Consider the following 15,059-nt stretch of genomic DNA (forward strand, 5'->3'; position numbering starts at 1 on the left):
TAGCCAAACCACGCACCCACTTCTAGGTGGTCTCCCTGGGCCAAATGAGGGCTGTGCCCATGGTGGTAGGTCAGGAGGAAGCCCTTGCCCAGTATACTCTGGCTTTTCTTCAGAACGTAAAAATCTTTCGCCTTTTACTAAAGATTTCTGTGGAGAGAAGCAAAACTGAGTTTTGTGGCAATTTTTGCACGCACCAGCTTGCTGGCGCTATGGGTTCAACAACAGAATGAAGGAATGAGTGGGTGGGGTTTTGGTGGGAGACTGTACTCTGGGGCTTATGGGAAATGCCTCTCATTTGAATATTGTAGCAGTGGATGGCCTTCTTCCAGGCAGCGGGACATGTGACTCTCTGGCAGCAGGATGGAGCTGAACACGGAGCAGCCTGCGGAAAATGGGCTGTGTGTTGCCGTTTTTGTTTTTCCATAGCCAAACCACGCACCCACTTCTAGGTGGTCTCCCTGGGCCAAATGAGGGCTGTGCCCATGGTGGTAGGTCAGGAGGAAGCCCTTGCCCAGTATACTCTGGCTTCTCTTCAGAACGTAAAAATCTTTCGCCTTTTACTAAAGATTTCCGTGGAGAGAAGCAAAACTGAGTTTTGTGGCAATTTTTGCACGCTCCAGCTTGCTGGGGCTACCTTAAATGGGTTCAACAACAGAATGAAGGAATGAGTGGGTGGGGTTTTGGTGGGAGACTGTACACTGGGGCTGCTGGGAGATGTCTCTCATTTGAATATTGTAGCAGTGGATGGCCTTCTTCCAGGCAGCGGGACATGTGACTTTCTGGCAGCAGGATGGAGCTGAACACGGAGCAGCCTGCGGAAAATGGGCTGTGTGTTGCCGTTTTTGTTTTTCCATAGCCAAACCACGTACCCACTTCTAGGTGGTCTCCCTAGGCCAAATGAGAGCTGTGCCCATGGTGGTAGGTCAGGAGGAAGCCCTTGCCCAGTATACTCTGGCTTCTCTTCAGAACGTAAAAATCTTTCGCCTTTTACTAAAGATTTCCGTGGAGAGAAGCAAAACTGAGTTTTGTGGCAATTTTTGCACGCTCCAGCTTGCTGGGGCTTCCTTAAATGGGTTCAACAACAGAATGAAGGAATGAGTGGGTGGGGTTTTGGTGGGAGACTGTACTCTGGGGCTGCTGGGAAATGTCTCTCATTTGAATATTGTAGCAGTGGATGGCGTTCTTCCAGACAGCGGGACAGGTGACAATCTGGCAGCAAGATGGAGCTGAACACAGAGCAGCCTGCGGAAAATGGGCTGTGTGTTGCTGTTTTTGTTTTTCCATAGCCAAACCACGCACCCACTTCTAGGTGGTCTCCCTGGGCCAAATGAGGGCTGTGCCCATGGTGGTAGGTCAGGAGGAAGCCCTTGCCCAGTATACTCTGGCTTCTCTTCAGAACGTAAAAATCTTTCGCCTTTTACTAAAGATTTCCGTGGAGAGAAGCAAAACTGAATTTTGTGGCAATTTTTGCACGCTCCAGCTTGCTGGGGCTTCCTTAAATGGGTTCAACAACAGAATGAAGGAATAAGTGGGTGGGGTTTTGGTGGGAGACTGTACTCTGGGGCTGCTGGGAAATGTCTCTCATTTGAATATTGTAGCAGTGGATGGCATTCTTCCAGGCAGCGGGACATGTGACTCACTGGCAGCAAGATGGAGCTGAACATGGAGCAGCCAGCGGAAAATGGGCTGTGTGTTGCCGTTTTTGTTTTTCCATAGCCAAACCACGCACCCACTTCTAGGTGGTCTCCCTGGGCCAAATGAGGGCTGTGCCCATGGTGGTAGGTCAGGAGGAAGCACTTGCCCAGTATACTCTGGCTTTTCATCAGAATGTAAAAATCTTTCGCCTTTTATTAAAGATTTCCGTGGAGAGAAGCAAAACTGAGTTTTGTGGCAATTTTTGCACGCTCCAGCTTGCTGGGACTTCGTTAAATGGGTTCAACAACAGAATGAAGGAATGAGTGGGTGGGGTTTTGGTGGGAGACTGTACTCTGGGGCTGCTGGGAAATGACTCTCATTTGAATATAGTAGCCATGGATGGCCTTTTTTCAGTCAGCGGGACACGTGACGCTCTGGCAGCAGGATGGAGCTGAACACGGAGCAGCCTGCGGAAAATGGGCTGTGTGTTGCCGTTTTTGTTTTTCCATAGCCAAACCACGCACCCACTTCTAGGTGGTCTCCCTGGGCCAAATGAGGGCTGTGCCCATGGTGGTAGGTCAGGAGGAAGCCCTTGCCCAGTATACTCTGGCTTCTCTTCAGAACTTAAAAATCTTTCGCCTTTTACTAAAGATTTCCGTGGAGAGAAGCAAAACTGAATTTTGTGGCAATTTTTGCACGCTCCAGCTTGCTGGGGCTTCCTTAAATGGGTTCAACAACAGAATGAAGGAATGAGTGGGTGGGGTTTTGGTGGGAGACTGTACTCTGGGGCTGCTGGGAAATGTCTCTCATTTGAATATTGTAGCAGTGGATGGCCTTCTACCAGGCAGCGGGACATGTGACTCTCTGGCAGCAAGATGGAGCTGAACATGGAGCAGCCTGCGGAAAATGGGCTGTGTGTTGCCGTTTTTGTTTTTCTATAGCCTAACCACGCACCCACTTCTAGGTGGTCTCCCTGGGCCAAATGAGGGCTGTGCCCATGGTGGTAGGTCAGGAGGAAGCCCTTGCCCAGTATACTCTGGCTTTTCATCAGAATGTAAAAATCTTTCGCCTTTTATTAAAGATTTCCGTGGAGAGAAGCAAAACTGAGTTTTGTGGCAATTTTTGCACGCTCCAGCTTGCTGGGACTTCATTAAATGGGTTCAACAACAGAATGAAGGAATGAGTGGGAGGGGTTTGGTGGGAGACTGTACTCTGGGGCTGCTGGGAAATGTCTCTCATTTGAATATTGTAGCAGTGGATGGCCTTCTTCCAGGCAATGGGACATGTGACTCTCTGGCAGCACGATGGAGCTGAACACGGAGCAGCCTGCGGAAAATGGGCTGTGTGTTGCCGTTTTTGTTTTTCCATAGCCAAACCACGCACCCACTTCTAGGTGGTCTCCCTGGGCCAAATGAGGGCTGTGCCCATGGTGGTAGGTCAGGAGGAAGCCCTTGCCCAGTATACTCTGGCTTCTCTTCAGAACGTAAAAATCTTTCGCCTTTTACTAAAGATTTCCGTGGAGAGAAGCAAACCTGAGTTTTGTGGCAATTTTTGCATGCTCCAGCTTGCTGGGGCTTCCTTAAATGGGTTCAACAACAGAATGAAGGAATGAGTGGGTGGGGTTTTGGTGGGAGACTGTAATCTGGGGCTGCTGGGATCTGTCTCTCATTTGAATATTGTAGCAGTGGATGGCCTTCTTCTAGGCAGCGGGACATGTGACTCTCTGGCAGCACGATGGAGCTGAACACGGAGCAGCCTGCGGAAAATGGGCTGTGTTGCTGTTTTTGTTTTTCCATAGCCAAACCACGCACCCACTTCTAGGTGGTCTCCCTGGGCCAAATGAGGGCTGTGACCATGGTGGTAGGTCAGGAGCAAGCCCTTGCCCAGTATACTCTGGCTTCTTTTCAGAATGTAAAAATCTTTCGCCTTTTACTAAAGATTTCTGTGGAGAGAAGCAAAACTGAGTTTTGTGGCAATTTTTGCATGCTCCAGCTTGCTGGGGCTTCCTTAAATGGGTTCAACAACAGAATGAAAGAATGAGTGGGTGGGGTTTTGGTGGGAGCCTGTACTCTGGGGCTGATGGGAAATGCTTCTCATTTGAATATTGTAGCAGTGGATGGCCTTCTTCCAGGCAGCGGGACATGTGACTCTCTGACAGCAGGATGGAGCTTGACACAGAGCAGCCTGCGGAAAATGGGCTGTGTGTTGCCGTTTTTGTTTTTCCATAGCCAAACCACGCACCCTCTTCTAGGTGGTCTCCCTGGGCCAAATAAGGGCTGTGCCCATGGTGGTAGGTCAGGAGGAAGCCCTTGCCCAGTATACTCTGGCTTCTCTTCAGAACGTAAAAATCTTTCGCCTTTTACTAAAGATTTCCGTGGAGAGAAACAAAACTGAGTTTTGTGGCAATTTTTGCACGCTCCAGCTTGCTGGGGCTTCCTTAAATGGGTTCAACAACAGAATGAAGGAATGAGTGGGTGGATTTTGGTGGGAAACTGTACTATGGGGCTGCTGGGAAATGTCTTTCATTTGAATATTGTAGCAGTGGATGGCCTTTTTCCAGGCAGCGGGACATGTGACTCTCTGGCAGCAGGATGGAGCTGAACACAGAGCAGCCTGCGGAAAATGGGCTGTGTGTTGCCGTTTTTGTTTTTCCATAGCCAAACCACGCACCCACTTCTAGGTGGTCTCCCTGGGCCAAATGAGGGCTGTGCCCATGGTGGTAGGTCAGTAGGAAGCCCTTGCCCAGTATACTCTGGCTTTTCTTCAGAACGTAAAAATCTTTCGCCTTTTACTAAAGATTTCCGTGGAGAGAAGCAAAACTGAGTTTTGTGGCAATTTTTGCACGCTCCAGCTTGCTGGCGCTATGGGTTCAACAACAGAATGAAGGAATGAGTGGGTGGGGTTTTTGTGGGAGACTGTACTCTGGGGCTGCTGGGAAATGTCTCTCATTTGAATATTGTAGCAGTGGATGGCGTTCTTCCAGGCAGCGGGACAGGTGACAATCTGGCAGCAAGATAGAGCTGAACACGGAGCAGCCTGCGGAAAATGGGCTGTGTGTTGCCGTTTTTGTTTTTCCATAGCCAAACCACGCACCCACTTCTAGGTGGTCTCCCTGGGCCAAATGAGGGCTGTGCCCATGGTGGTAGGTCAGGAGGAAGCCCTTGCCCAGTATACTCTGGCTTCTCTTCAGAATGTAAAAATCTTTCGCCTTTTATTAAAGATTTCTGTGGAGAGAAGCAAAACTGAGTTTTGTGACAATTTTTGCACGCTCCAGCTTGCTGGGACTTCCTTAAATGGCTTCAACAACAGAATGAAGGAATGAGTGGGTGGGGTTTTGGTGGGAGACTGTACTCTGGGGCTGCTGGGAAATGTCTCTCATTTGAATATTGTAGCAGTGGATGGCCTTCTTCCAGGCAACGGGACATGTGACTCTCTGGCAGCACGATGGAGCTGAACACGGAGCAGCCAGCGGAAAATGGGCTGTGTGTTGCCATTTTTGTTTTTCCATAGCCAAACCACGCACCCACTTCTAGGTGGTCTCCCTGGGCCAAATGAGGGCTGTGCCCATGGTGGTAGGTCAGGAGGAAGCCCTTGCCCAGTATACTCTGGCTTTTCTTCAGAACGTAAAAATTTTTCGCCTTTTACTAAAGATTTCCGTGGAGAGAAGCAAAACTGAGTTTTGTGGCAATTTTTGCACGCTCCAGCTTGCTGGCGCTATGGGTTCAACAACAGAATGAAGGAATGAGTGGGTGGGGTTTTGGTGGGAGACTGTACTCTGGGGCTTATGGGAAATGCCGCTCATTTGAATATTGTAGCAGTGGATGGCCTTCTTCCAGGCAGCGGGACATGTGACTCTCTGGCAGCAGAATGGAGCTGAACACGGAGCAGCCTGCGGAAAATGGGCTGTGTGTTGCCGTTTTTGTTTTTCCATAGTCAAACCATGCACCCACTTCTAGGTGGTCTCCCTGGGCCAAATGAGGGCTGTGCCCATGGTGGTAGGTCAGGAGGAAGCCCTTACCCAGTATACTCTGGTTTCTCTTCAGAACGTAAAAATCTTTCGCCTTTTACTAAAGATTTCCGTGGAGAGAAGCAAAACTGAGTTTTGTGGCAATTTTTGCACGCCCCAGCTTGCTGTGGCTTCCTTAAATGGGTTCAACAACAGAATGAAGGAATGAGTGGGTGGGTGGGGTTTTGGTGGGAGACTGTACTCTGGGGCTGCTGGGAAATGTCTCTCATTTGAAAATTGTAGCAGTGGATGGCCTTCTTCCAGGCAGCGGGACATGTGACTCTCTGGCAGCACGATGGAGCTGAACACGGAACAGCCTGCGGAAAATGGGCTGTGTTTTGCCTTTTTTGTTTTTCCATAGCCAAACCATGCACCCACTTCTAGGTGGTCTCCCTGGGCCAAATGAGGGCTGGGCCCATGGTGGTAGGTCAGGAGGAAGCTCTTGCTCTGTATACTCTGGCTTCTCTTCAGAACGTAAAAATCTTTCGCCTTTTACTAAAGATTTCCGTGGAGAGAAGCAAAACTGAGTTTTGTGGCAATTTTTGCACGCTCCAGCTTGCTGGGGCTTCCTTAAATGGGTTCAACAACAGAATGAAGGAATGAGTGGGTGGGGTTTTGGTGGGAGACTGTACTCTGGGGCTGCTGGGATCTGTCTCTCATTTGAATATTGTAGCAGTGGATGGCCTTCTTCTAGGCAGCGGGACATGTGACTCTCTGGCAGCACGATGGAGCTGAACACGGAGCAGCCTGCGGAAAATGGGCTGTGTTGCTGTTTTTGTTTTTCCATAGCCAAACCACGCACCCACTTCTAGGTGGTCTCCCTGGGCCAAATGAGGGCTGTGACCATGGTGGTAGGTCAGGAGCAAGCCCTTGCCCAGTATCCTCTGGCTTCTTTTCAGAATGTAAAAATCTTTCGCCTTTTACTAAAGATTTCTGTGGAGAGAAGCAAAACTGAGTTTTGTGGCAATTTTTGCATGCTCCAGCTTGCTGGGGCTTTCTTAAATGGGTTCAACAACAGAATGAAAGAATGAGTGGGTGGGGTTTTGGTGTGAGCCTGTACTCTGGGGCTGATGGGAAATGCTTCTCATTTGAATATTGTAGCAGTGGATGGCCTTCTTCCAGGCAGCGGGACATGTGACTCTCTGACAGCAGGATGGAGCTTAACACAGAGCAGCCTGCGGAAAATGGGCTGTGTGTTGCCGTTTTTGTTTTTCCATAGCCAAACCACGCACCCTCTTCTAGGTGGTCTCCCTGGGCCAAATAAGGGCTGTGCCCATGGTGGTAGGTCAGGAGGAAGCCCTTGCCCAGTATACTCTGGCTTCTCTTCAGAACGTAAAAATCTTTCGCCTTTTACTAAAGATTTCCGTGGAGAGAAACAAAACTGAGTTTTGTGGCAATTTTTGCACGCTCCAGCTTGCTGGGGCTTCCTTAAATGGGTTCAACAACAGAATGAAGGAATGAGTGGGTGGATTTTGGTGGGAAACTGTACTATGGGGCTGCTGGGAAATGTCTTTCATTTGAATATTGTAGCAGTGGATGGCCTTTTTCCAGGCAGCGGGACATGTGACTCTCTGGCAGCAGGATGGAGCTGAACACAGAGCAGCCTGCGGAAAATGGGCTGTGTGTTGCCGTTTTTGTTTTTCCATAGCCAAACCACGCACCCACTTCTAGGTGGTCTCCCTGGGCCAAATGAGGGCTGTGCCCATGGTGGTAGGTCAGTAGGAAGCCCTTGCCCAGTATACTCTGGCTTTTCTTCAGAACGTAAAAATCTTTCGCCTTTTACTAAAGATTTCCGTGGAGAGAAGCAAAACTGAGTTTTGTGGCAATTTTTGCACGCTCCAGCTTGCTGGCGCTATGGGTTCAACAACAGAATGAAGGAATGAGTGGGTGGGGTTTTTGTGGGAGACTGTACTCTGGGGCTGCTGGGAAATGTCTCTCATTTGAATATTGTAGCAGTGGATGGCGTTCTTCCAGGCAGCGGGACAGGTGACAATCTGGCAGCAAGATAGAGCTGAACACGGAGCAGCCTGCGGAAAATGGGCTGTGTGTTGCCGTTTTTGTTTTTCCATAGCCAAACCACGCACCCACTTCTAGGTGGTCTCCCTGGGCCAAATGAGGGCTGTGCCCATGGTGGTAGGTCAGGAGGAAACCCTTGCCCAGTATACTCTGGCTTCTCTTCAGAATGTAAAAATCTTTCGCCTTTTATTAAAGATTTCTGTGGAGAGAAGCAAAACTGAGTTTTGTGACAATTTTTGCACGCTCCAGCTTGCTGGGACTTCCTTAAATGGCTTCAACAACAGAATGAAGGAATGAGTGGGTGGGGTTTTGGTGGGAGACTGTACTCTGGGGCTGCTGGGAAATGTCTCTCATTTGAATATTGTAGCAGTGGATGGCCTTCTTCCAGGCAACGGGACATGTGACTCTCTGGCAGCACGATGGAGCTGAACACGGAGCAGCCAGCGGAAAATGGGCTGTGTGTTGCCATTTTTGTTTTTCCATAGCCAAACCACGCACCCACTTCTAGGTGGTCTCCCTGGGCCAAATGAGGGCTGTGCCCATGGTGGTAGGTCAGGAGGAAGCCCTTGCCCAGTATACTCTGGCTTTTCTTCAGAACGTAAAAATTTTTCGCCTTTTACTAAAGATTTCCGTGGAGAGAAGCAAAACTGAGTTTTGTGGCAATTTTTGCACGCTCCAGCTTGCTGGCGCTATGGGTTCAACAACAGAATGAAGGAATGAGTGGGTGGGGTTTTGGTGGGAGACTGTACTCTGGGGCTTATGGGAAATGCCGCTCATTTGAATATTGTAGCAGTGGATGGCCTTCTTCCAGGCAGCGGGACATGTGACTCTCTGGCAGCAGAATGGAGCTGAACACGGAGCAGCCTGCGGAAAATGGGCTGTGTGTTGCCGTTTTTGTTTTTCCATAGTCAAACCATGCACCCACTTCTAGGTGGTCTCCCTGGGCCAAATGAGGGCTGTGCCCATGGTGGTAGGTCAGGAGGAAGCCCTTACCCAGTATACTCTGGTTTCTCTTCAGAACGTAAAAATCTTTCGCCTTTTACTAAAGATTTCCGTGGAGAGAAGCAAAACTGAGTTTTGTGGCAATTTTTGCACGCCCCAGCTTGCTGTGGCTTCCTTAAATGGGTTCAACAACAGAATGAAGGAATGAGTGGGTGGGTGGGGTTTTGGTGGGAGACTGTACTCTGGGGCTGCTGGGAAATGTCTCTCATTTGAAAATTGTAGCAGTGGATGGCCTTCTTCCAGGCAGCGGGACATGTGACTCTCTGGCAGCACGATGGAGCTGAACACGGAACAGCCTGCGGAAAATGGGCTGTGTTTTGCCTTTTTTGTTTTTCCATAGCCAAACCATGCACCCACTTCTAGGTGGTCTCCCTGGGCCAAATGAGGGCTGGGCCCATGGTGGTTGGTCAGGAGGAAGCTCTTGCTCTGTATACTCTGGCTTCTCTTCAGAACGTAAAAATCTTTCGCCTTTTACTAAAGATTTCCGTGGAGAGAAGCAAAACTGAGTTTTGTGGCAATTTTTGCACGCTCCAGCTTGCTGGGGCTTCCTTAAATGGGTTCAACAACAGAATGAAGGAATGAGTGGGTGGGGTTTTGGTGGGAGACTGTACTCTGGGGCTGCTGGGAAATGCCTCTCATTTGAATATTGTAGCAGTGGATGGCCTGCTTCCAGGCAGCGGAACATGTGACTCTCTGGCAGCACGATGGAGCTGAACACGGAGCAGCCTGCGGAAAATGGGCTGTGTGTTGCCGTTTTTGTTTTTCCATAGCCAAACCACGCACCCACTTCTAGGTGGTCTCCCTGGGCCAAATGAGGGCTGTGCCCATGGTGGTAGGTCAGTAGGAAGCCCTTGCCCAGTATACTCTGGCTTTTCTTCAGAACGTAAAAATCTTTCGCCTTTTACTAAAGATTTCCGTGGAGAGAAGCAAAACTTATTTTTGTGGCAATTTTTGCACGCTCCAGCTTGCTGGCGCTATGGGTTCAACAACAGAATGAAGGAATGAGTGGGTGGGGTTTTGGTGGGAGACTGTACTCTGGGGCTTATGGGAAATGCCTCTCATTTGAATATTGTAGCAGTGGATGGCCTTCTTCCAGGCAGCTGGACATGTGACTCTCTGGCAGCAGGATGGAGCTGAACACGGAGCAGCCTGCGGAAAATGGGCTGTGTGTTGCCGTTTTTGTTTTTCCATAGTCAAACCATGCACCCACTTCTAGGTGGTCTCCCTGGGCCAAATGAGGGCTGTGCCCATGGTGGTAGGTCAGGAGGAAGCCCTTGCCCAGTATACTCTGGCTTCTCTTCAGAACGTAAAAATCTTTCGCCTTTTACTAAAGATTTCCGTGGAGAGAAGCAATACTGAGTTTTGTGGCAATTTCTCCGCGCTCTAGCTTGTAGTGGCTTCCTTAAATGGGTTCTACAACAGAATGAAGGAATGAGTGGGTGGGGTTTTGGTGGGAGACTGTACTCTGGGGCTGCTGGGAAATGTCTCTCATTTGAATATTGTAGCAGTGGATGGCGTTCTTCCAGGCAGCGGGACAGGTGACGATCTGGCAGCAAGATGGAGCTGAACACGGAGCAGCCTGCGGAAAATGGGCTGTGTGTTGCCGTTTTTGTTTTTCCATAGCCAAACCACGCACCCACTTCTAGGTGGTCTCCCTGGGCCAAATGAGGGCTGTGCCCATGGTGGTAGGTCAGGAGGAAGCCCTTGCCCAGTATACTCTGGCTTCTCTTCAGAACGTAAAAATCTTTCGTCTTTTACTAAAGGTTTCCGTGGAGAGAAGCAATACTGAGTTTTGTAACAATTTTTGCACGCTCCAGCTTGCTGGGGCTTCCTTAAATGGGTTCAACAACAGAATGAAGGAATGAGTGGGTGGGGTTTTGGTGGGAGACTGTAATCTGGGGCTGCTGGGAAATGTCTCTCATTTGAATTTTGTAGCAGTGGATGGCCTTCTTCCAGGCAGCGGGACATGTGACTCTCTGGCAGCAGGATGGAGCTGAACACGGAGAAGCCTGCGGAAAATGGGCTGTGTGTTGCCGTTTTTGTTTTTCCATAGCCAAACCACGCACCCACTTCTAGGTGGTCTCCCTGGGCCAAATGAGGGCTGCGGCCATGGTGGTAGGTCAGGAGGAAGCCCTTGCGCAGTATACTCTGGCTTTTCTTCAGAATGTAAAAATCTTTTGCCTTTTACTAAAGATTTCCGTGGAGAGAAGCAAAACTGAGTTTTGTGGCAATTTTTGCACGCTCCAGCTTGCTGGGGCTTCCTTAAATGGGTTCAACAACAAAATGAAGGAATGAGTGGGTGGGGTTTTGGTGGGAGACTGTACTCTGGGGCTGCTGGGAAATGTATCTCATTTGAATAATGTAGCAGTGGATGGCCTTCTTCCAGGCAGAGGAACATGTGACTCTCTGGCAGCACGATGGAGCTGAACACGGAGCAGCCTGTGGAAAATGGGCTGTGTGTTGCCGTTTTTGTTTTTCCATAGCCAAACCACGCACCCACTTCTAGGTGGTCTCCCTGGGCCAAATGAGGGCTGTGCCCATGGTGGTAGGTCAGTAGGAAGCCCTTGCCCAGTATACTCTGGCTTTTCTTCAGAACGTAAAAATCTTTCGCCTTTTACTAAAGATTTCCGTGGAGAGAAGCAAAACTGAGTTTTGTGGCAATTTTTGCACGCACCAGCTTGTTGGCGCAATGGGTTCGACAACAGAATGAAGGAATGAGTGGGTGGGGTTTTGGTGGGAGACTGTACTCTGGGGCTGCTGGGAAATGTCTCTCATTTGAATATTGTAGCAGTGGATGGCGTTCTTCCAGGCAGCGGGACAGGTGACGATCTGGCAGCAAGATGGAGCTGAACACGGAGCAGCCTGCGGAAAATGGGCTGTGTGTTGCCGTTTTTGTTTTTCCATAGCCAAACCACGCACCCACTTCTAGGTGGTCTCCCTGGGCCAAATGAGGGCTGTGCCCATGGTGGTAGGTCAGGAGGAAGCCCTTGCCCAGTATACTCTGGCTTCTCTTCAGAACGTAAAAATCTTTCGCTTTTTACTAAAGGTTTCCGTGGAGAGAAGCAATACTGAGTTTTGTAGCAATTTTTGCACGCTCCAGCTTGCTGGGGCTTCCTTAAATGGGTTCAACAACAGAATGAAGGAATGAGTGGGTGGGGTTTTGGTGGGAGACTATGCTCTGGGGCTGCTGGGAAATGTCTCTCATTTGAAAATTGTAGCAGTGGATGGCCTTCTTCCAGGCAGCGGGACATGTGACTCTCTGGCAGCACGATGGAGCTGAACACGGAACAGCCTGCGGAAAATGGGCTGTGTGTTGCCTTTTTTGTTTTTCCATAGCCAAACCATGCACCCACTTCTAGGTGGTCTCCCTGGGCCAAATGAGGGCTGTGCCCATGGTGGTAGGTCAGGAGGAAGCTCTTGCTCTGTATACTCTGGCTTCTCTTCAGAACGTAAAAATCTTTCGCCTTTTACTAAAGATTTCCGTGGAGAGAAGCAAAACTGAGTTTTGTGGCAATTTTTGCACGCTCCAGCTTGCTGGGGCTACCTTAAATGGGTTCAACAACAGAAACAAGGAATGAGTGGGTGGGGTTTTGGTGGGAGACTGTACTCTGGGGCTGATGGGAGATGTCTCTCATTTGAATATTGTAGCAGTGGATGGCCTTCTTCCAGGCAGCGGGACATGTGACTTTCTGGCAGCAGGATGGAGCTGAACACGGAGCAGCCTGCGGAAAATGGACTGTGTGTTGCCTTTTTTGTTTTTCCATAGCCAAACCACGTACCCACTTCTAGGTGGTCTCCCTAGGCCAAATGAGAGCTGTGCCCATGGTGGTAGGTCAGGAGGAAGCCCTTGCCCAGTATACTCTGGCTTCTCTTCAGAACGTAAAAATCTTTCGCCTTTTACTAAAGATTTCCGTGGAGAGAAGCAAAACTGAGTTTTGTGGCAATTTTTGCACGCTCCAGCTTGCTGGGGCTTCCTTAAATGGGTTCAACAACAGAATGAAGGAATGAGTGGGTGGGGTTTTGGTGGGAGACTGTACTCTGGGGCTGCTGGGAAATGTCTCTCATTTGAATATTGTAGCAGTGGATGGCGTTCTTCCAGACAGCGGGACAGGTGACAATCTGGCAGCAAGATGGAGCTGAACACGGAGCAGCCTGCGGAAAATGGGCTGTGTGTTGCCGTTTTTGTTTTTCCATAGCCAAACCACGCACCCACTTCTAGGTGGTCTCCCTGGGCCAAATGAGGGCTGTGCCCATGGTGGTAGGTCAGGAGGAAGCCCTTGCCCAGTATACTCTGGCTTCTCTTCAGAATGTAAAAATCTTTCGCCTTTTATTAAAGATTTCCGTGGAGAGAAGCAAAACTGAGTTTTGTGGCAATTTTTGCACGCTCCAGCTTGCTGGGACTTCCTTAAATGGGTTCAACAAAAGAATGATGGAATGAGTGGGTGGGGTTTTGGTGGGAGACTGTACTCTGGGGCTGCTGGGAAATGTCTCTCATTTGAATATTGTAGCTCTGGATGGCCTTCTTCTAGGCAGCGGGACATGTGACTCTCTGGCAGCACGATGGAGCTGAACACGGAGCAACCTGTGGAAAATGGGCTGTGTGTTGCCGTTTTTGTTTTTCCATAGCAAAACCACGCACCCACTTCTAGGTGGTCTCCCTGGGCCTAATGAGGGTTGCGGCCATGTTGGTAGGTCTGGAGGAAGCCTTTGCCCAGTATACTCTGGCTTTTCTTCAGAACCTAAAAATCTTTTGCCTTTTACTAAAGATTTCGGCGGAGAGAAGCAAAACTGAGTTTTCTGGCAATTTTTGCACGCTCCAGCTTGCTGGGGCTTCCTTAAATGGGTTCAACAACAGAATGAAGGAATGAGTGGGTGGGGTTTTGGTGGGAGACTGTACTCTGGGGCTGATGGGAGATGCCTCTCATTTGAATATTGTAGCAGTGGATGGCCTTCTTCCAGGCAGCGGGACATGTGACTTTCTGGCAGCAGGATGGAGCTGAACACGGAGCAGCCTGCGGAAAATGGGCTGTGTGTTGCCGTTTTTGTTTTTCCATAGCCAAACCACGTACCCACTGCTAGGAGGTCTCCCTAGGCCAAATGAGAGCTGTGCCCATGGTGGTAGGTCAGGAGGAAGCCCTTGCCCAGTATACTCTGGCTTCTCTTCAGAACGTAAAAATCTTTCGCCTTTTACTAAAGATTTCCGTGGAGAAAAGCAAAACTGAGTTTTGTGGCAATTGTTGCACGCTCCAGCTTGCTGGGGCTTCCTTAAATGGGTTCAACAACAGAATGAAGGAATGAGTGGGTGGGGTTTTGGTGGGAGACTGTACTCTGGGGCTGCTGGGAAATGTCTCTCATTTGAATATTGTAGCAGTGGATGGCGTTCTTCGAGGCAGCGGGACAGGTGACAATCTGGCAGCAAGATGGAGCTGAACACGGAGCAGCCTGCGGAAAATGGGCTGTGTGTTGCCGTTTTTGTTTTTCCATAGCCAAACCACGCACCCACTTCTAGGTGGTCTCCCTGGGCCAATTGAGGGCTGTGCCCATGGTGGTAGGTCAGGAGGAAGCCCTCGCCCAGTATACTCTGGCTTCTCTTCAGAACGTAAAAATCTTTCGCCTTTTACTAAAGATTTCCGTGGAGAGAAGCAAAACTGAATTTTGTGGCAATTTTTGCACGCTCCAGCTTGCTGGGACTTCATTAAATGGGTTCAACAACAGAATGAAGGAATGAGTGGGTGGGGTTTTGGTGGGAGACTGTACTCTGGGGCTGCTGGGAAATGTCTCTCATTTGAATATTGTAGCAGTGGATGGCCTTCTTCCAGGCAACGGGACATGTGACTCTCTGGCAGCACGATGGAGCTGAAAACGGAGCAGCCTGCGGAAAATGGGCTGTGTGTTGCCATTTTTGTTTTTTCATAGCCAAACCACGCACCCACTTCTAGGTGGTCTCCCTGGGCCAAATGAGGGCTGTGCCCTTGGTGGTAGGTCAGGAGGAAGCCCTTGCCCAGTATACTCTGGCTTCTCTTCAGAACGTAAAAATCTTTCGCTTTTTACTAAAGGTTTCCGTGGAGAGAAGCAATACTGAGTTTTGTAGCAATTTTTGCACGCTCCAGCTTGCTGGGGCTTCCTTAAATGGGTTCAACAACAGAATGAAGGAATGAGTGGGTGGGGTTTTGGTGGGAGACTATGCTCTGGGGCTGCTGGGAAATGTCTCTCATTTGAAAATTGTAGCAGTGGATGGCCTTCTTCCAGGCAGCGAGACATGTGACTCTCTGGCAGCACAATGGAGCTGAACACGGAACAGCCTGCGGAAAATGGGCTGTGTGTTGCCTTTTTTGTTTTTCCATAGCCAAACCATGCACCCACTTCTAGGTGGTCTCCCTGGGCCAAATGAGGGCTGTGC

General features: G+C 49.6%; 35 non-coding genes across 35 annotated transcripts; all 35 read left to right on the forward strand.

Moving 5' to 3' along the window:
• The first annotated feature begins 93 nt into the window (after window positions 1–93).
• Window positions 94–209, forward strand: LOC141063992 (U5 spliceosomal RNA). Its single transcript, XR_012225248.1, has one exon. It is a non-coding gene; the product is annotated as a U5 spliceosomal RNA (small nuclear RNA).
• Window positions 210–516: 307 nt separating this feature from the next.
• On the forward strand, window positions 517–632 carry LOC141063756 (U5 spliceosomal RNA). Its single transcript, XR_012225036.1, has one exon. It is a non-coding gene; the product is annotated as a U5 spliceosomal RNA (small nuclear RNA).
• Window positions 633–946: 314 nt separating this feature from the next.
• LOC141063768 (U5 spliceosomal RNA) lies at window positions 947–1,062 on the forward strand. The gene has a single exon (XR_012225047.1). It is a non-coding gene; the product is annotated as a U5 spliceosomal RNA (small nuclear RNA).
• A 314-nt stretch (window positions 1,063–1,376) lies between these two features.
• LOC141065137 (U5 spliceosomal RNA) lies at window positions 1,377–1,492 on the forward strand. Its single transcript, XR_012226279.1, has one exon. It is a non-coding gene; the product is annotated as a U5 spliceosomal RNA (small nuclear RNA).
• Window positions 1,493–1,806: 314 nt separating this feature from the next.
• Window positions 1,807–1,922, forward strand: LOC141064549 (U5 spliceosomal RNA). The gene has a single exon (XR_012225750.1). It is a non-coding gene; the product is annotated as a U5 spliceosomal RNA (small nuclear RNA).
• Window positions 1,923–2,236: 314 nt separating this feature from the next.
• On the forward strand, window positions 2,237–2,352 carry LOC141063962 (U5 spliceosomal RNA). Its single transcript, XR_012225220.1, has one exon. It is a non-coding gene; the product is annotated as a U5 spliceosomal RNA (small nuclear RNA).
• A 314-nt stretch (window positions 2,353–2,666) lies between these two features.
• LOC141064550 (U5 spliceosomal RNA) lies at window positions 2,667–2,782 on the forward strand. Its single transcript, XR_012225751.1, has one exon. It is a non-coding gene; the product is annotated as a U5 spliceosomal RNA (small nuclear RNA).
• A 313-nt stretch (window positions 2,783–3,095) lies between these two features.
• On the forward strand, window positions 3,096–3,211 carry LOC141064272 (U5 spliceosomal RNA). The gene has a single exon (XR_012225499.1). It is a non-coding gene; the product is annotated as a U5 spliceosomal RNA (small nuclear RNA).
• Window positions 3,212–3,523: 312 nt separating this feature from the next.
• On the forward strand, window positions 3,524–3,639 carry LOC141063912 (U5 spliceosomal RNA). The gene has a single exon (XR_012225176.1). It is a non-coding gene; the product is annotated as a U5 spliceosomal RNA (small nuclear RNA).
• Window positions 3,640–3,953: 314 nt separating this feature from the next.
• Window positions 3,954–4,069, forward strand: LOC141064980 (U5 spliceosomal RNA). The gene has a single exon (XR_012226135.1). It is a non-coding gene; the product is annotated as a U5 spliceosomal RNA (small nuclear RNA).
• Window positions 4,070–4,382: 313 nt separating this feature from the next.
• On the forward strand, window positions 4,383–4,498 carry LOC141065185 (U5 spliceosomal RNA). Its single transcript, XR_012226325.1, has one exon. It is a non-coding gene; the product is annotated as a U5 spliceosomal RNA (small nuclear RNA).
• Window positions 4,499–4,805: 307 nt separating this feature from the next.
• On the forward strand, window positions 4,806–4,921 carry LOC141064318 (U5 spliceosomal RNA). The gene has a single exon (XR_012225541.1). It is a non-coding gene; the product is annotated as a U5 spliceosomal RNA (small nuclear RNA).
• A 314-nt stretch (window positions 4,922–5,235) lies between these two features.
• Window positions 5,236–5,351, forward strand: LOC141063796 (U5 spliceosomal RNA). The gene has a single exon (XR_012225072.1). It is a non-coding gene; the product is annotated as a U5 spliceosomal RNA (small nuclear RNA).
• A 307-nt stretch (window positions 5,352–5,658) lies between these two features.
• Window positions 5,659–5,774, forward strand: LOC141065043 (U5 spliceosomal RNA). The gene has a single exon (XR_012226194.1). It is a non-coding gene; the product is annotated as a U5 spliceosomal RNA (small nuclear RNA).
• Window positions 5,775–6,092: 318 nt separating this feature from the next.
• Window positions 6,093–6,208, forward strand: LOC141063780 (U5 spliceosomal RNA). The gene has a single exon (XR_012225058.1). It is a non-coding gene; the product is annotated as a U5 spliceosomal RNA (small nuclear RNA).
• Window positions 6,209–6,520: 312 nt separating this feature from the next.
• Window positions 6,521–6,636, forward strand: LOC141064271 (U5 spliceosomal RNA). Its single transcript, XR_012225498.1, has one exon. It is a non-coding gene; the product is annotated as a U5 spliceosomal RNA (small nuclear RNA).
• A 314-nt stretch (window positions 6,637–6,950) lies between these two features.
• On the forward strand, window positions 6,951–7,066 carry LOC141064981 (U5 spliceosomal RNA). Its single transcript, XR_012226136.1, has one exon. It is a non-coding gene; the product is annotated as a U5 spliceosomal RNA (small nuclear RNA).
• Window positions 7,067–7,379: 313 nt separating this feature from the next.
• Window positions 7,380–7,495, forward strand: LOC141065186 (U5 spliceosomal RNA). The gene has a single exon (XR_012226326.1). It is a non-coding gene; the product is annotated as a U5 spliceosomal RNA (small nuclear RNA).
• Window positions 7,496–7,802: 307 nt separating this feature from the next.
• Window positions 7,803–7,918, forward strand: LOC141064319 (U5 spliceosomal RNA). The gene has a single exon (XR_012225542.1). It is a non-coding gene; the product is annotated as a U5 spliceosomal RNA (small nuclear RNA).
• A 314-nt stretch (window positions 7,919–8,232) lies between these two features.
• LOC141063797 (U5 spliceosomal RNA) lies at window positions 8,233–8,348 on the forward strand. The gene has a single exon (XR_012225073.1). It is a non-coding gene; the product is annotated as a U5 spliceosomal RNA (small nuclear RNA).
• A 307-nt stretch (window positions 8,349–8,655) lies between these two features.
• Window positions 8,656–8,771, forward strand: LOC141065044 (U5 spliceosomal RNA). The gene has a single exon (XR_012226195.1). It is a non-coding gene; the product is annotated as a U5 spliceosomal RNA (small nuclear RNA).
• A 318-nt stretch (window positions 8,772–9,089) lies between these two features.
• On the forward strand, window positions 9,090–9,205 carry LOC141063792 (U5 spliceosomal RNA). The gene has a single exon (XR_012225069.1). It is a non-coding gene; the product is annotated as a U5 spliceosomal RNA (small nuclear RNA).
• Window positions 9,206–9,519: 314 nt separating this feature from the next.
• LOC141064501 (U5 spliceosomal RNA) lies at window positions 9,520–9,635 on the forward strand. Its single transcript, XR_012225706.1, has one exon. It is a non-coding gene; the product is annotated as a U5 spliceosomal RNA (small nuclear RNA).
• Window positions 9,636–9,942: 307 nt separating this feature from the next.
• LOC141064387 (U5 spliceosomal RNA) lies at window positions 9,943–10,057 on the forward strand. Its single transcript, XR_012225603.1, has one exon. It is a non-coding gene; the product is annotated as a U5 spliceosomal RNA (small nuclear RNA).
• Window positions 10,058–10,372: 315 nt separating this feature from the next.
• LOC141065075 (U5 spliceosomal RNA) lies at window positions 10,373–10,488 on the forward strand. Its single transcript, XR_012226222.1, has one exon. It is a non-coding gene; the product is annotated as a U5 spliceosomal RNA (small nuclear RNA).
• A 314-nt stretch (window positions 10,489–10,802) lies between these two features.
• Window positions 10,803–10,918, forward strand: LOC141065166 (U5 spliceosomal RNA). The gene has a single exon (XR_012226308.1). It is a non-coding gene; the product is annotated as a U5 spliceosomal RNA (small nuclear RNA).
• Window positions 10,919–11,232: 314 nt separating this feature from the next.
• Window positions 11,233–11,348, forward strand: LOC141063745 (U5 spliceosomal RNA). Its single transcript, XR_012225026.1, has one exon. It is a non-coding gene; the product is annotated as a U5 spliceosomal RNA (small nuclear RNA).
• A 307-nt stretch (window positions 11,349–11,655) lies between these two features.
• LOC141063636 (U5 spliceosomal RNA) lies at window positions 11,656–11,771 on the forward strand. The gene has a single exon (XR_012224928.1). It is a non-coding gene; the product is annotated as a U5 spliceosomal RNA (small nuclear RNA).
• A 314-nt stretch (window positions 11,772–12,085) lies between these two features.
• LOC141063806 (U5 spliceosomal RNA) lies at window positions 12,086–12,201 on the forward strand. The gene has a single exon (XR_012225080.1). It is a non-coding gene; the product is annotated as a U5 spliceosomal RNA (small nuclear RNA).
• A 314-nt stretch (window positions 12,202–12,515) lies between these two features.
• Window positions 12,516–12,631, forward strand: LOC141063818 (U5 spliceosomal RNA). Its single transcript, XR_012225091.1, has one exon. It is a non-coding gene; the product is annotated as a U5 spliceosomal RNA (small nuclear RNA).
• A 314-nt stretch (window positions 12,632–12,945) lies between these two features.
• LOC141064068 (U5 spliceosomal RNA) lies at window positions 12,946–13,061 on the forward strand. Its single transcript, XR_012225314.1, has one exon. It is a non-coding gene; the product is annotated as a U5 spliceosomal RNA (small nuclear RNA).
• Window positions 13,062–13,375: 314 nt separating this feature from the next.
• Window positions 13,376–13,491, forward strand: LOC141064624 (U5 spliceosomal RNA). Its single transcript, XR_012225818.1, has one exon. It is a non-coding gene; the product is annotated as a U5 spliceosomal RNA (small nuclear RNA).
• A 314-nt stretch (window positions 13,492–13,805) lies between these two features.
• Window positions 13,806–13,921, forward strand: LOC141064085 (U5 spliceosomal RNA). Its single transcript, XR_012225329.1, has one exon. It is a non-coding gene; the product is annotated as a U5 spliceosomal RNA (small nuclear RNA).
• A 314-nt stretch (window positions 13,922–14,235) lies between these two features.
• On the forward strand, window positions 14,236–14,351 carry LOC141063784 (U5 spliceosomal RNA). Its single transcript, XR_012225061.1, has one exon. It is a non-coding gene; the product is annotated as a U5 spliceosomal RNA (small nuclear RNA).
• Window positions 14,352–14,665: 314 nt separating this feature from the next.
• Window positions 14,666–14,781, forward strand: LOC141063637 (U5 spliceosomal RNA). The gene has a single exon (XR_012224929.1). It is a non-coding gene; the product is annotated as a U5 spliceosomal RNA (small nuclear RNA).
• Window positions 14,782–15,059: the final 278 nt, after the last annotated feature.

The sequence above is a fragment of the Dendrobates tinctorius genome, unplaced genomic scaffold (genome assembly GCF_039654945.1).
Source record: "Dendrobates tinctorius isolate UK_male_01 unplaced genomic scaffold, ASM3965494v1 ptg000250l, whole genome shotgun sequence".
NCBI classification, from domain to species: Eukaryota; Metazoa; Chordata; class Amphibia; order Anura; family Dendrobatidae; genus Dendrobates; species Dendrobates tinctorius.